Raw genomic sequence first — 15,410 nt, forward strand, 5'->3', positions numbered from 1 at the left:
GCCCAGCGTTTCTCATGATGTACTCTGCATATAAGTTAAATAAGCAGGGTGACAATATACAGCCTTGATGTACTTCTTTTCCTATTTGGAACCAGTCTGTTGTTCCATGTCCAATTCTAACTGTTGCCTCCTGACCTGCATATAGGTTTCTCAAGAGGCAGGTCAGGTGGTCTGGTATTCCCATCTCTTTCAGAAATTTTCCACAGTTTATTGTGATCCATACAGTCGAAGGCTTTGGCATAGTCAATAAAGCAGAAATAGACGTTTTTCTGGAACTCTCTTGCTTTTTCGATGAGCAGGCTTATTTCAAGCTCAGTGCAATGTAAACCTGGTTCCTTACCTCCTCTAAGCTGCTTCTCCTCTGTATGGGGGATTCTTATTCCCAGCCAGGTGACAGAAACTGAAGTCACCTTGGCCTAAATGCCAGCCCTCCCTCAGGCCAATCCTAATGCCAACCCTCAGGCCTCCAGCCTCACAGGGTGTCTGGAATATGGCCAGCACCAACTCTATGCTGTCTCAATGTGAGAAGCCGCTGACGGTCAGGGATAAAACACAGGATCCCCAGGGTTTCCCTGGTGGTCCAGTGGCTCCCAATTAAGGGGCCTGGGTTCATCCCTGGTCAGGGAACTCGATCCCACATGCCACAACTAAGAATTCAAAAGATCCCATGTGCTACAACTAAGACCTGGCAGAGCCAAATCAATAAATATTAAAAAACAAACAAACACAGGACTTCTGTCCTCAGGAGCTTCCAATCTAGTGACAGAAAATAAACAAGAAGTAATCAACATGTGATTATAAACTGGGAGGAGTGCTGGCAGGGGAACAGGCAGGGAGAGAAGAAAGTGATTGGGGCTGGGGGGCTCACTGCGAGGGGAAACCAGGGGCATCATATCCCAATGAAGAGGAGCCAGGATGTGAAGAGAGAGCGTGGGGTGGGCATTTTAGGAAGATGAAACTGCATGTCTAGTTTCTTACCGAGACTGGCAAGGTCTCCAGGAGTGAAGGGAACAGAGAGCCAGACAGTGTGGGAGGGTGGGAGAGGTGGATGGGCCGGATCCCACAGGGTCCCCAGGGGTAAAGCAAGGAAGTGACAGGTGTATTTATTTTTCAGATCACCTGGCACTGCATGGAAAAGAGACAGTGGAAGTGCTCAGTGAGGTCAGGGAAGGGCTCTGTGACAGTCCAGGGGAGGCGGGACAGTGGCTTGGAAGGGGGTCAGAAAGGGCACAGAAGGAAGACGGAGGATGTGGGATCTACAGCAGGGATGCCTGGTAGAATCTGCCACAAAAGTGGTGAGAGATAGAAGTCAAGGGCGACTTTTAGAGTTCTGGCTTGAGCAACTTCAAGGGGTGGGAATTTTTGTGGAGATGGGAAAGAACTGGGGAGATGAGGCTCAGGGGAGAAAATCAAGGGTTTCAATCTTTACATATTAGGTTTGAGATATCTGTGAACTACTCAAGCAGGAGTGGCTGGTACCTAGAGTGGATGGGAGGGGCTGGGGTGGAGAAAGGAGCACGTGTGTGACCAGCAGGAAGGCACCCACATTAGGGGTCGGCAGAGCCCCCCCAGGAGACGCCTGCAGAAGAGAGCGAGCAGGGGCTGTCAGGGAGGTGAGAATGAGAGGGTGTGTTGTCATCAAAGACAAGAGAGGAGGCAGACAACTTCAGAAGGAGGAAGTGGTCGGCTGTGTCAAACGCTGCTAGAAAGCGGAGGAAGATAAGGAGCAAGGTGACCATCGGATGAGGCCCACGAGGAGGTCACAGACAAGCTGGGGGTGGGGTGAAGACATGATGGGGGCGACCAGGAGGTGAGGACTGATCAGAAGCCAAGGACCAGGGTCCACCCCCTCCAGTCCCAGCTCTGCACCATCCCCGGGCCCCTCGGCATGCTGGGCTGAGGTGCTGTTGGTCAAGCCAGGTGCCAGTGACCAGCCTCCTCTGTGTATTTCTGAATCTCCCACCATCCCCCTGACTGTCAACTTCTCAAGGGCGAGGACTGGTCCACTCGCCTCTATCACCACCCAGGTTGTGCAGCTGGTGGGGGCCGGGCTCATAACTGCTCCAAGACCTTCTGATGAATGAAGGAGTCAATGCTGCTCATCCTCAGTCCCTCGATCACATCAAGCGACACTGTGGGAAATGGGGTCTGCCTCTCCCTCTCCTCTCAGCCGGTCTTGTATGTGTTTGGTGTGTGTGTTTGGTGGGGTTCTGGGATGTGGCCAGGGGGTGGTTCCTGCTTAGAGCAAACTCCAAGAAGAGACTCCTGCACCCATCAGCTCTGTTCCATCTCCTAGAACTTTCACCTCCTTCCCAAGATGCAAGGAACTAGAGCTGGACAGCCAAGGAGGGCCTTCTGCTCACAGGGTGTGTGGCTCAGGGTGAGAAGGGGAAGGCAAATTGGCTCCTGCCCCAGAGCCCTGCCAGAGATGGGCTTTGATCTTTTATGCCCCCTCCCCCTTCTGGGGGTCCCAGCCCACTGTCCCCCTCCCCTGGGCCCAGCAGATGCGCAGTCTGCTGACCTGACCACAGCCCAGGGGCAGGCAGCCCCTTCCTGCCTCCCCCAATGTGAGCGGCTTCCTGTTTGCCCGCAGAGGAAGCTGCTGCGTGCAGGTGGGGAGGCGGCGTCTCACAGACCGAGCGCAGGTTGGGGAGTGGAGCTCACCTTCCAGGAAAGGAGCTCTGGGGCTTTCAGCACACAGCCCACCCTCCTGAGAGGCAGAAAGTGAGAGGACAGAGGAAATGGACACCAGACTTCTGACAACCTTTCACAGCGGGCCCCTAGGTGCTGACATTCATCAGGCCTTTTACAACCAGTAACTCCAAACTCTAGAGTCTAGGGTGGGGGTGGGGTGTCATGAGCCCCATGCCACAGAACAGATGAGGTGACCAAGGGTCAGAGTAGCCACTCCAGCTGAAATTGAGCCCAGGACTGCCAAACCAAATTCACTTTCTGCTATACCCTACTGCCATTCACACACCACTCATATGAAGGACCGAGGCTTCTTTCCAAGCAAACCCAGGGCCACGGACAGCCCAGTTTGAACTCATCTTTTAAAAAAATAATTTTACTTGTTTGTTTTTGGCTGTGCTGGGTCTTCGCTGCTGCACGGGCTTTCTCTAGTTGCCGTGAGCGGGGCTTACTTTCTAGTTGCAATGGGCAGGCTTCTCACTGTGGTGGCTTCTCTTGCTGCAGTGCGCAGGCTCTAGAGCACAGGCTCAGTAGTCATGGCGCACAGGCTTAATTGCTCCACGGCAGGTGGGATCTTCCCGGATCAAAGATCAAACCCATGTCTCCTGCACTGGCAGGTGGATTCTTTACCACTGAGCCACCAGCAAAGCCACGAATTCATTTTTAACAAAGCAGACCTTAGGAAAACTCTGATGCTGATGGAGCTCACTACCATCCTTCTGGGGGTATCTAGCTATCAGGCAGAGGGAGAGCTGAGGCCAGAGACACCTCATTTGGGCCACATGTCCCGGTTGTCTCTGTAGAGATTTTGTTCTTCAAGGAGCCCTGGGAGTGAGGCAGCCACGTGCTCCTTCCTCCATAAAATGCCCTTTGCCCTCCTAGCCCTCAGGCCCTCACGAGCCTGGGCCCTCAGGGAGACAGACAGGAGGACGCCTGTCTTCCTAAACAATCCTCTGACAGACTAGATGATGACAGCCCCATCGGCCAAGCAGACTGCAGGTTCCCCAGCGATCAGAGCAGAGAGCTGGGAGGGAGGTCCAGGTGGAGGGCTTCTAGGGACCAAGTCCATGACGGGGTCTAGGGACGGGGTTCCCCGGGGTCCCTCCCTAACACCTGTGGTCTTAGACTGGGAGAGGGAGGTATCCCTGAGCAGGGCAATGAGGACAGGGGGCAGAGGCCAGCGGTAACACCATCAAAAACCACACTACACACGTGGACGCCAAGGCTGCCCTTGATTTCCTGGGGAAGGGCAGGAAGTGATTATTACAAAAATGAGTGACAAGCTTCTATCTCCTGGACTTGGTTGCCCAATCGAGTGCTGGGTACAATAACTTTGTGAGGTGTCCCTTCCCGGCCTGGGGACAGGTGTCCAGGCCACCAATTCCTGGAACTTTTCTTCCATGAGAGTCTGGCCCCAGCTGCTCTCTCCTAGTGCTGCCCCATGCTTTCAGATTAGCATTTTCCATGTAGCCACTTATCACAGGTCCATTGAGGTAGCCAGAAAGTAGGGTCCACAGGTATTCACCTCTGTCCTCGAGCCCCCTTGGTACCCAGATGATGCTTACAAACATCTGTCTAAATATATATGCCTTAAGATAGACTCAGTGGTAAAGAATCCGCCTGCCAATGAAGGAGACACAGGTTCTATCCCTGATCTGGGAAGATCTCCTGGAGAAGGAAATAGCAACCCACTCCAGTATTCTTGCCTGGAAAATCCCATGAAAAGAGGCGCCTAGTAGACTACAGCCCCAAGGGGTCACAATGAGTCCAAAACAACTTAGCGACCGAACAACAAGATACTATAAAAGGAAAAATGCTCACAACTTCAACATCCATAATCAGGAAACAGATAAATTATGGGACAACCATAGAGCCATAGGGTGAACCCCAGCACCTTTAACTATCTTGCTTTTGAAAAGCATTTCATGAAGTGGAAAGATTCTCACAGCATATTATTAAGTAAGGAACTTGATTATATATTTGGCACAGTCTCATTTTTCAAAAATGTATGTACCTAGGCAATGAAATACTAAAACACTGGTTGATAGTGGCAATCTCTGTGTGGTAACAATATACAGGATTTTAAGTTCTTTATGGCTTGTGTGTGTGTGTGTGTGTGTGTGTGTGTGTACCTGCTGTCAAAAATAAATAGGGATGGACTTCCCTGGTGGTCCAGTGGTTAAGATTCTGTGCTTTTTTTAATGCAGGGGGAGAGGGTTTGATCCCCGGTCAGAGAGCTAAGATCCCACATGCTGAGTGGTAGGTTCAAATTAAAAAATAAAACAATACAGTCAAAGCTATGGTATTTCCAGTAGTCATGTATGGAAGTAAGAGTTGAACCAAAAGAAGGCTGAGTGCTGATGCTTTAAAACTGTGGTGCTAGAGAAGACTCTTGAGAGTCCCTTGGACAGCAAGGCAATCAAACCTGTCAATCCTAAAGGAAATCAACCCTGAATATTCATTGGAAGGACTGATGCTGAAGCTGAAGCTCCAATACTTTGGCCACCTGATGTGAAGAACTGACTCACTGGAAAAGACCCTGATGCTGGGAAAGATTGAAGGCAGGAGGAGAAGAGGGGGACAAGAGGATGAGATGGTTGGATGGCATCACCGACTCAATGGACATGAGTTCTAGCAAACCCTGGGAGATGGTAAAGGACAGGGAAGCCTGGCATGCTGCAGTCCATGGGGTTGCAAAGTTGGACATGACTTAGCAATGGAAGAAAAACAAGAATAAATATGCATGATGTTTGTCATTAGCAAAAATAAATTGGTTGTATTAAATTACAGAGAAATATTTAATTTCTCTGCTCACTTTAAAGGCTGGGAGTTTCTTTGCCAACATTCCTTACCCGCTCTGGTTGCCAGTGGGGGACTTGTGTGGGATGGAGGTGAGCCTGAGAGGATCTGTATGGGGCCCCCTCACTGTTACCACCTCTCAATTGGCTGCAGGGTGACTTCTCTGATGCTGGTGTAGGGACCTACCTGGGGCCCCAGAACTGATACAGAGTTTAAGATGAAGACATTTGAGATCTAACAGATACAGTAAGAAACCGTCTCAGAGCTTAACTTATCAGACTAAAAGCAGCAACTTTTGAGAAATAAGGTTGCCATGAATTCCTTCTGCAGGGCAAACCTACTCCCAGAAAGAAGAACTGAATAAAATCTATCCCACCTCCCTTCTCCAGGAGAGATTTATGGCCCAGAAGGAGACTGAAAAAAACAGTCTTACCTATAAAGACCAACACTATCCCTATTTTCTCATTTCATGTGTTCTAAAAATCCACTAGTCTTACGAAAAGAAACCTATTTGTTCTTCCCCTAGAAGCCTTTTTCTCCCTCGTCCCTTTCCGCTACTAATTTAGGTATATAAGCATTTAACCCTTTAACAAGTGAAAAGTGAAAGTCGCTCAGTCATGTCTGACTCTTTGCAGCCCTTTCACAAGCCAGCTACTTAGATTGACTCCTATGTGCAGGCCAATAAAACTTTTTTTTATTGTTAATCATCTGTCAGTTTAATTCACAGGTACCAGTGACAACATCTTAGAGGGTTGTTGTTGTTTAGTCACTAAGTCGTGTCTGACTCTTCTGTGACCCTATGGACTATAGCCCACCAGGCTCCGCTATGCATGGGATTTTCCTGGCAAGAATACTGGAGTGGGTTGCCATTTCCTTCTCCGTGATTTTCCTGACCCAGGGATCAAACTGGCATCTCCTGCTTGGCAGGCAGATTCTTTACCACCAAGCCACCTGGAAAGCTCCGTTAGAGGGTAAAGTTTTTCTTTTCCCCCTCTCCCACATTGTTCCTGGGTCAGGAAGATCCGCTGGAGAAGGGATAGGCTACCCACTCACTCCAGTATTCTTGGGCTTCCCTTGTGGCTCAGCTGGTAAAGAATCTGCCTGCAATGCAGGAGACCTGGGTTTGATCCCTGGGTTGGGAAGATCCCCTGGAAAAGAGGAAGGCAACCCACTCCAGTATTCTGGCCTGGAGAATTCCATGGACTATATAGTCCATGGGGTTGCAAAGAGTCAGACAGGACTGAGCAACTTTCACTTCAGTTCACATCGTAAAGATTATCTCCTCCATGAATCCACCAATCTAAAGCTGTATTTGCCTAAGTAGGCATATGGTATACATAATAAACATTTTTAATAGTTAAGAATGTACTTGAATATGCAGTAAAAAGTCATAATTTCACAGATATTGTTGCTAAGGACCACACTAAAGTAAATTATGCCTACTTCACATTGATTTTTCAAACTGCATGCACTCGGGAAAAAATGTTAAATGAAATAGTATAGGTGGAAAATTCTCATGCCAGAAATCATGACAAACTATGTGGACGAGTAGACAATTTTTATACGGCTGAGTTCAACCTTTCAGGCAGTTACTCTTTGGGAGAAAGAACTGGGATACTCCTTATAATGCTAACTGGCCTTCATCCATCATTGATTGATGAGCATAGAATTCAATTCAGATGCACAACTGGCAGAAAACCAAGGCTCTTCTTGTGTTACCTAAAGGAACAGATATGCTCTGACATAGTGAAGAAGGGAGACAAAAAGAGCAAGGCATTTCCTGGGGCCCCCCGAAAGGTCAGTGATCCCCTGGAGGTGCCCACACTTAAGCCTGCCCAGAGCAACAAAGCCATGGGCTCCCCAGTGCCCTCTACATGCCAGCTGGAGATGATCATGTCTATCAACAGTTGCCCACGGGGACAGAGGGGGCAGCCTGTCTGGCTTGGCAACTTCCAGCTGGAACAGTGCTAGGGCCCGGAGCTCCTCCCCAGGGAGAGAGCCGGCACACCTGTGCTTCCTGAGGTCCTTTCCCTCCTGTCTGCCTCAGCCCTTCCATGCATGCTTCAAGGATCCACGGAGAGACACCTGGAAGGTAGGGAGCCCTTGTTGGCCGTCCGCTGACCAGCTTTCCATGATGAGAGGATGCATCCCCGAGGCTGTGGAGCCAGCAGAGGGCAGAGTTCCAAAGGGCATCCATGCCTCCTTGTTGGTCCAGCCTCTCCATCTACATCTCCCTGCATGCCTGCCCAGGGCTTTGTTCTAGAGGGGCCTCTTCTGCCCTTGGGGGCTTCCCTGGAAATTCAGATGGTAAAGAATCTGCCTGTAGTGTAGGAGACCTGAGTTCAATCCCTGCATTGGGAAGGTCTTCTGGAGAACGAAATGGCAATCCACTCCAGTATTCTTGCAGGTGAAATCCCATGGATTTCTCATGGACTTCCATGAGAAGCCTGGCAGGCTATAGTCCATGGGGTCACAGAGTCGGACACAACTTGCAACTAAACAATAACAACGGCACATGATGACCTACCCATTCCGACATGTTCACCTCCTACCCACTCACTGAAGGGTCAGAAACACTCCCCAGCCTGCAGTCCTAACTATCAACGAGAACACTCTAGGTAGGTGAGCAGGACTTCAGAATGATTAGGCGCCTGACAGCCTGTCCACATGCCCGTGAGTGCACCTCCCCACCCCTGTGCCCAGGTCTGCCCTCGGTCCTGTCAGTGACAACCCATCTGCCTGGTTTCCCCAGGTGAGCAGGCACCCCTCATGCCTCCGGCGCCCAGTCCTGCTGGTTCTCCCTGCCCGGCAGCCCCACCATTCCTCCCTTACCTGGAGAACCCCAGGACCTCCCCTGCTTCCCAGGTTCACGTCCACAGTCCCAATTCTCCTTCAGGAGACCACCCCTGCTCTTGAAAATCCTTCCTGATTGACCCCTAGCCCACTGCTTCTCCCCGTTGCCTTTAGGGAAAGCCCAACACAGGCATTTGAGATCCTCCCCCAGCCTCTCCTGGGACCACACAAGCCCACCCTGAGCCACACCCCCAGTCTATGGGGCTCCCCTGAACATTCTTGGAACTTTCACACGTTGGCGTGTCCTCAAGCTGGGCTCCTGGTCAGCTCTACTTCCCTTCCCCATTCTCCTTTCCTCCCAGCCAATCCTCTTCATCCGCCAAGGCTCACCCCCATCATGCCATTTCTCCCAAAAAACTTTCTAGACCAAGCCAATAAGAATCAGTGGTTATACTCGATGACATAAATCAAAGCAAGACCCTCTATGACCACCTCCTAGAGTAATGGAAATAAAAACAAAAGTAAACAAGTGGGACCTAGTTAAACTTAAAAGCTGATGCACAGCAAAGGAAACTATAAACAAGGTGAAAAGACAACCCTCAGAATGGGAGAAAATAACAGCAAATGAAGCAACTGACAAAGGATTAATTTCCAAAATATACAAGCAGCCCATACAACTCAATACCAGAAAAACAAACAACCCAATCAAAAAGTGGGAAAAAGACCTAAACAGACATTTCTCCAAAGAAGACATACAGATGGCTAACAAACACATGAAAAGATGCTCAGTGTTGCTAATCATTAGAGAAATGCAAATCAAAACTACAATGAGATATCACCTCAGAATGGCCATTATCAAAAAGTCTACAAACAATAAATGCTGGAGAGGGTGTGGAGAAAAGGGAACTCTCCTGCCCTGTTGGTGGGAATGTAAATTGATACAGCCTCTATGGAAGACAGTATGGAGATTCCTTAAAGAATTAGGAACAAAACCACCATATTACCCAGCAATCCCACTCCTAGGCATATACCCTGAGGAAACCAAAATTGAAAAAGACACATGTACCCCAATGTTCACTGCAGCACTCTACAACAGCTAGAACATGGAAGCAAGCTAGATGTCCATCGACAGATGAATGGATAAAGAAGTTGTGGTACATATACACAATGGAATATTACTCAGCCATAAAAAAGGAACACATTTGAGTCAGTTCTAATGAGGTAGATGAACCTAGAGCCCATTATACAGCGTGAAGTCAGAAAGAGAAAAATAAATGTCATATACTAATGCATATATATGGAATCTAGAAAGATGGTACTGATGAATTTATTTACAAGGCAGCAATGGAGAAACAGACATAGAGAACAGATTATGGACATAGGGAGGGGGAGGAGAGGGTGAGATGTAACATGGAAAGAGAGTAACATGGAAACTTATATTTTCATATGTAAAACAGAGAGCCAAGGGGAATTTGCTGTATGTCTCAGGGAATTCAAACAGGGGCTCTGTATCAACCTAGATGGGTGGGATGGGGAGGGAGGTGGGAGGGATGTTCAGAAAGGAGGGGATATATGTATACCTATGGCTGATTCATGTTGAGGTATGACAGAAAACAACAAAATTCTGTAAAGCAATTATCCTTCAACTTAAAAATAAACTAATTAAAAAAAAGAGTCAATGGATACGATAATTTCGTAATTCCAACCATGGGATGCAGTACAACAATCAGAAGCAATAAACCAAGTGTCCAGACACCAGCCAGATAAATCTTGAAAAACAGCATTGGGTTTCAAAGTAAGATCCAGATTTGTAGCACAATACAACGTCTGTAAGTTTAAATTACATGCATATATAAATCAACACCATATATTTCTCTAAAACAGTCTGGATCCCAGGATAAACATATCATAAATATATCAGAGTAGCTGCTGTGCACAAAAGGAAGATGCTGAAGGGCAGTCAGTGATGAGGGATAAAGAGGAAATCATAATAAGATCCCTTATAATTCCCTCAGAATTCAAAAACAACAACATGAAGACAAAAATCCAAGTTAAACCAGAGGCCAAGGACATGAACAGAAAGAGAAAGACAAAGGGCTTAAAAAATACAGGAGACTCATAACATCGCTCACAATAAAGAAATACCTATTAAAAATGACAATGTGATGCCCAAGTCTGCAGGACCATGCCAACACAAACAAGCAATCCCGGAAGCAGTAAGTCAGACTGGGGCTTCAGTGTAGCTGCAGGCTGGCAGCATCAGTGTAAATCTAAACTACACAGAGCTTTTCAATCAGTAGTTACATGTTTATGGATTTCCCCTGCGGAAAGTCACAGAGTGAGCGAAGATGTAGGTACATGCATGTGCGCTAAGTCACTTCAGTCCTGTGTCCGACTCTTTGTGACCCCATGGACTGTAGCCCACCAGGCTCCTCTGTCCGTGGGATTCTCCAGGCAAGAATACTGGAGTGGGTTGCCATGCCCTCCTCCAGGGAATCTTCCTGATGCAGGGAGCAAACCTGCGTCTCTTGTGTCTCGTGCACGGGCAGATGGGTTCTTTACCACTAGTGCCACCTAGGAAGCCCGATGTAGGTACAAGTATCCAAATGCATACTTGTCTACCACAGCAAACTAACAAAAATAGGAAAAACAATTTAGAAGACCATAAAGGAATGACTAGAGAAATACAGTACAAACATATTTATTTTAAAAAGATGAAGTATATCTCTATGTCCTAAATCAGAATAAGTATATTAAGTTAAAAAAAAAAAAAAGGTACACACCTGAGTTTTCTTATTTGTGTTAAAAAAAAACAAAAGTACAATCTAGGACTTCCGTGATGGTCCAGTGGTCAGGAATCTGCCAGCAAATTCATGGGACCCAGGTTCGATCCCTGGTCCAGGAAGATCCCACACGCTGCAACTAAGTCTGTGGGCCACCACTGCTGCTGCTAAGCTGTTAAGTCACTTCAGTCGTGTCCCACTCTGTGTGACCCCATAGATGGCAGCCTACCAGGCTCCCCCATCCCTGGGATTCTCCAGGCAAGAACACTGGAGTGGGTTGCCATTTCCTTCTCCAGCGCATGAAAGTGAAAAGTGAAAGTGAAGTTGCTCAGTCGTGTCCGACTCTTAGCGACCCCATGGACCAAAGCCTACCAGGCTTCTCCATCCATGGGATTTTCCAGGCAAGAGTACTGGAGTGGGGTCCCATTGCTTTCTCCGGTGTGCCCCCACTACTGAAGCTTGAATTCTGCAACAAGAGAAGCCACCGCAGTGAGAAGCCCATGCATCGCAACTAGAGAGTAGGCCCCGCTCGCTGCAAATAGAGAAAAGCCCACAGCAGCAACCAAGACCCAGCGCAGACAAAATTAAATAATAAAATTAATTTAAAAATACTTTTTTTAAAAGTACAATTCAGACACACTCATTTACAAATAGAACATTTATCCGCAAGCATTCTCAATGGCCTCTGAGGAGGACTGGGAATCAGAGGACAGGACCATAAGAGAGATTTCTGTGCTCCTTAAGGGCTGTTTGAATAAACATCTGTAAAAAACAATTTTTAACAGGCAAGTAGTACCTTTCAAAATATTTTTAAAAGAATTTGTAACCCACACAAAGATTGTCTTAAAAAGAAGAAAAGAGGTGGAATGCACCCAAAAGCCCTGCTGTCTTCTAAGAACCCCCTGCTGTGAGACACCCTGGAGCCCTAACAAACATCCCTTCAGCCAAAGCCTCTCTCTCTCTTTCAGAACACTTGGCTCTAAAACTGCACCACATGATTATAAATCCTGATTCTTCTTCAGTCATTAGCTGTGTAGAAAAGTGGGCAACTTGCTTCTTGCTGGCCTCAGTTTTCTCATCTGTGAAACGGGGTTGTCTGTACCTCACAGACATGCTGTGAGGCTGGTCTGTGTTTGCATATAAGGTGCTTAAAGGAGAGCTTAGCATATAGTACATGCCTCAACATACTCTCCTGACTCTCTTTTGAGCCTACTAATCAGATTATTCTTTGTAAAAGATTATTGGAATTTTTCTAGATGGCAACAGTTTTGCTCCCCATAGCCAGTCTTTAGTGATTTGAAAAACTTGTGGTCCACCTCCCACTTTAGCCCATGTTCTTTTGATGGATGCTGGGTGTAAGAAAAACAAGTGAGGGATTTCCCGAGTGGTCCAGTGGTTAAGACTCTATGCTTCCAACTTAGGGGGTAAGGGTTCAGTCCCTGGTCGGGGTACTAGGATCCCACATGCCAAGGGACATGGCCAAAAAAATAAATAAATAATTTAAAAATTAAATTAAAAAAAAAGAAAAGCAAGTGATACTTCTCCTACCAAGAGACACATTCTGCATCTCTGGTGATTGCCTATTCCCCTGCTAGTGTAAACCATCAGGCCCGACCCTGAGTTTTCTTACTTGTGTGCATGCAAAGTCACTTTAGTCATGTCTGACTCTTTGTGACTCTATGGACTGTAGCCCGCCAGGCTCCTCTGTCCATGGGATTCTCCAGGCAAGAATACTGGAGTGGGTTGCCATTTCCTTCTACAAGGCATCTTCCCAACCCAGGGATAGAACCAGCATCTCTTATGTCTCCTACACTGGCAGGGGGAGCTCTTTACCACTAGCGCCACATGGGAAGTTTTCTTGGGAGCATGTAAATCTTTTGTCACAGCAGCTGAGAGCATCACCTGCCCTCCTGCATGTCTCTGATCAGCAGTCTAAACCCCGCGCCCTCTAATGAGAGCCCATTCCTCTAACATGTTCAGCAATGCCCAGTCTGCTCCAGCCTCCTTTACATCTCTGGGCCTTTGCACTTGCTTTTCCCCCTGCTTGGAATGTTCTTTCCCCAGAGAGTCACATACCTGTGTCTTGTCTACACTTGGCTCCTCAGCACAGCCTGCCCTGACCACCCTATTGAACCCAGGAGCCCCCATCACCTTCTCACCCCTTACGCTGCTTTGCTTTTGTTCATAGCATTTATGTGACATGACAATAAAATGACTGTTATTATTACTGTGGGCTTCATTGGTGGCTCAGACAGTAAAGAATCTGCCTGCAATGCAGGAGGCCCAGGTTCGTTCCCTGGGTCAGGAAGATCCCCTGGAGAAGGGAATGGCAACCCACTCTAGTATTCTTCCCTGGAGAATTCCATTGACAGAGGACCCTGGCAGGCTACAGTCTGTGGGGTCGCAAAGAGTCAGACACGACTGAGCAAATCTCTGTGTTACTATGTGTTGTTACTGTCCATTTCTCTCCACCGGAAAATAAGCTCTACGAGAGGAAAGACTGTCTTATTCAGTGGTGTATACTTAACACCCAGAACAGTGCCTAACATGTGGGCCCTCAGTATTTTCGAATGAATGAACAAACAAGTGAGTCAAAAGAATATGTCTTCTGGGATTTCCCTGGTGGTCCAGTGGCTAAGACTCCTTGCTCCCAATGCAGAGGGCCTGGGTTTGATCCCTCGTCAGGGAAGTTAGATCCCACATGCCACAACTAAGAGTTCACACGCTGCAACTAAGACCCCGCAAAGCCAGATAAATAAATAAATATTAAAGAGAAAAAAAGGATATGTCTTCCGGGGAAACTCAAATCGATGCCTCAGATTTAAACTTCCCAACAAGTCGGACAGCTTCCCTGGGGGCTCCCTGGTAAAGAACTCGCCTGCCAATGCAGGAGACAAGGGCTCAGTCCCTGGGTTGGGAAGATCTCCTGGAGAAGGAAATGGCAACCCACTCCAGTATTCTTTCCTAGAGAATGCCACGGACAGAGGAGCCTGGCTGGCTACCGCCCAAGGGGTCGCAAAGAGTCAGACTCGACTGAGCATGCATGCTCATGCCCATGGTCATCCTGCTTTGTTTTGTTTTACAGCACTTCTCACTCTCTGAAATAATATGATTCATCTGCTTACTTATTTTCTCTTTCCCACAACTCCTGTAAATAAGAGCAGCTATATTCTCAGTGCCTCCTTGTCTCATTAGTAGTTGGCACTCAGTAAATTTTGGATGAATGAATGAATGACCCTTCTTCAGACCCCTCACCTAAGGGAAACACCATATCTGGAAGAAAAGAATGAATCACTCAGCAGGGTCAGCTGTCTAAATCTGACCTTGGTGTGTTTCACATGTAGAGGGGCTCAGAGACATTCAATTAGTGGCTAATTACATTCAATCAACCTTGGGCCAGGGAAAGGACTGGGCTAATGAGGTTCAAGGGCAGGTGGGGCCCCTGGCTGCCCTAGCTTTCACTTTGCTGCTGCCCGCCTGACCCAGGCATGCAGGCCGTGGACACAGGGGTCTGGGTGAGCACACTTAGCAATGCGCTGAGCCTTGCAGCCCAGGGGAAAAACACCTGCAAGGAACTCACAGTCCTGGCTCCACTATTTTACTGAAAGAAGCTAAACTCAAGTGCAAGGCCAGAAAGAACCCTAGGGGGATAATGAGAGTTTGTTAGCCGGGCAGACACTGTTTACTGTCTTAGGAATCTCTAGGGTCTTCTGACCAGACACACCTAGCAGGGCCAAGGAGAGGGGGGCCAGCACCCAAGCAAATAGGGAACAGCTGGCTTCTCCTCCATCCCCATGCGCTCCTGGAGAGGCGGACAGCCTGCCAGGCCGGCCAGGCTCCCAGCAAACAGAGAGAAGGTCCCGACCGGGTCACAGGCCCCAGGGGCCACCGAGGCCAATGGGAAATAAGGAGTAGGGCCCTCCGTGGCGCCTGGCTCAGACGCTGGAGGCTTTTGAGGACTCCTCCTGCACCCAAATGCACCCCGCCCAGCTGGAGGGGGTCAGAGGGGCCATGGCACCCCAGGCCAAGGCAGGCTCTGTTGTCCCCCTGCGGCCCCTGGCCCCGCCGCCTGATGAAGTTGAAGGCGGAGGACCCCCACTCGCTCCCGCTCTCCCCGGTTGCACTGGGGCTCCCCCGCTCGGCGCCCCGGTGCACTGGCACACGGTCCCCATCGAGGGCGGCGCGGGGCCCCAGCTGCTCTTACCAGAGTCCCGCCGGGTTCCTCCTCCGGCCGCCCGCCCGCGCGGGCGCCCCATGGCCCGGAGCCCAGGCGCCGGCTAGGGGGCTGCGGGGCGGCGGCTGCGCGGGGGGCCGGGCCGGTCCAGCTCGCGCGCGCGGCTCGCG

At 48.8% G+C, this 15,410-nt stretch overlaps 1 protein-coding gene across 3 annotated transcripts in view; it reads right to left on the minus strand.

Annotated features, from left to right (window-relative positions):
• The window catches only part of PSD4 (pleckstrin and Sec7 domain containing 4), a 45,216-nt gene extending 29,806 nt beyond the window's left edge, over positions 1-15,410 (minus strand). Inside the window, exon 1 of one of the 3 annotated variants that reach the window (XM_043917854.1) lies at positions 15,271-15,410. The gene's annotated coding sequence lies outside the window, so the exon portion shown is untranslated. The remainder of the gene's footprint in view (positions 1-15,270) is intronic. The other 2 variants (XM_043917856.1, XM_043917855.1) reach the window with 2 other exon arrangements.

Source organism: Cervus elaphus, chromosome 11 (assembly GCF_910594005.1).
Source record: "Cervus elaphus chromosome 11, mCerEla1.1, whole genome shotgun sequence".
In the NCBI taxonomy this organism is placed as follows: domain Eukaryota; kingdom Metazoa; phylum Chordata; class Mammalia; order Artiodactyla; family Cervidae; genus Cervus; species Cervus elaphus.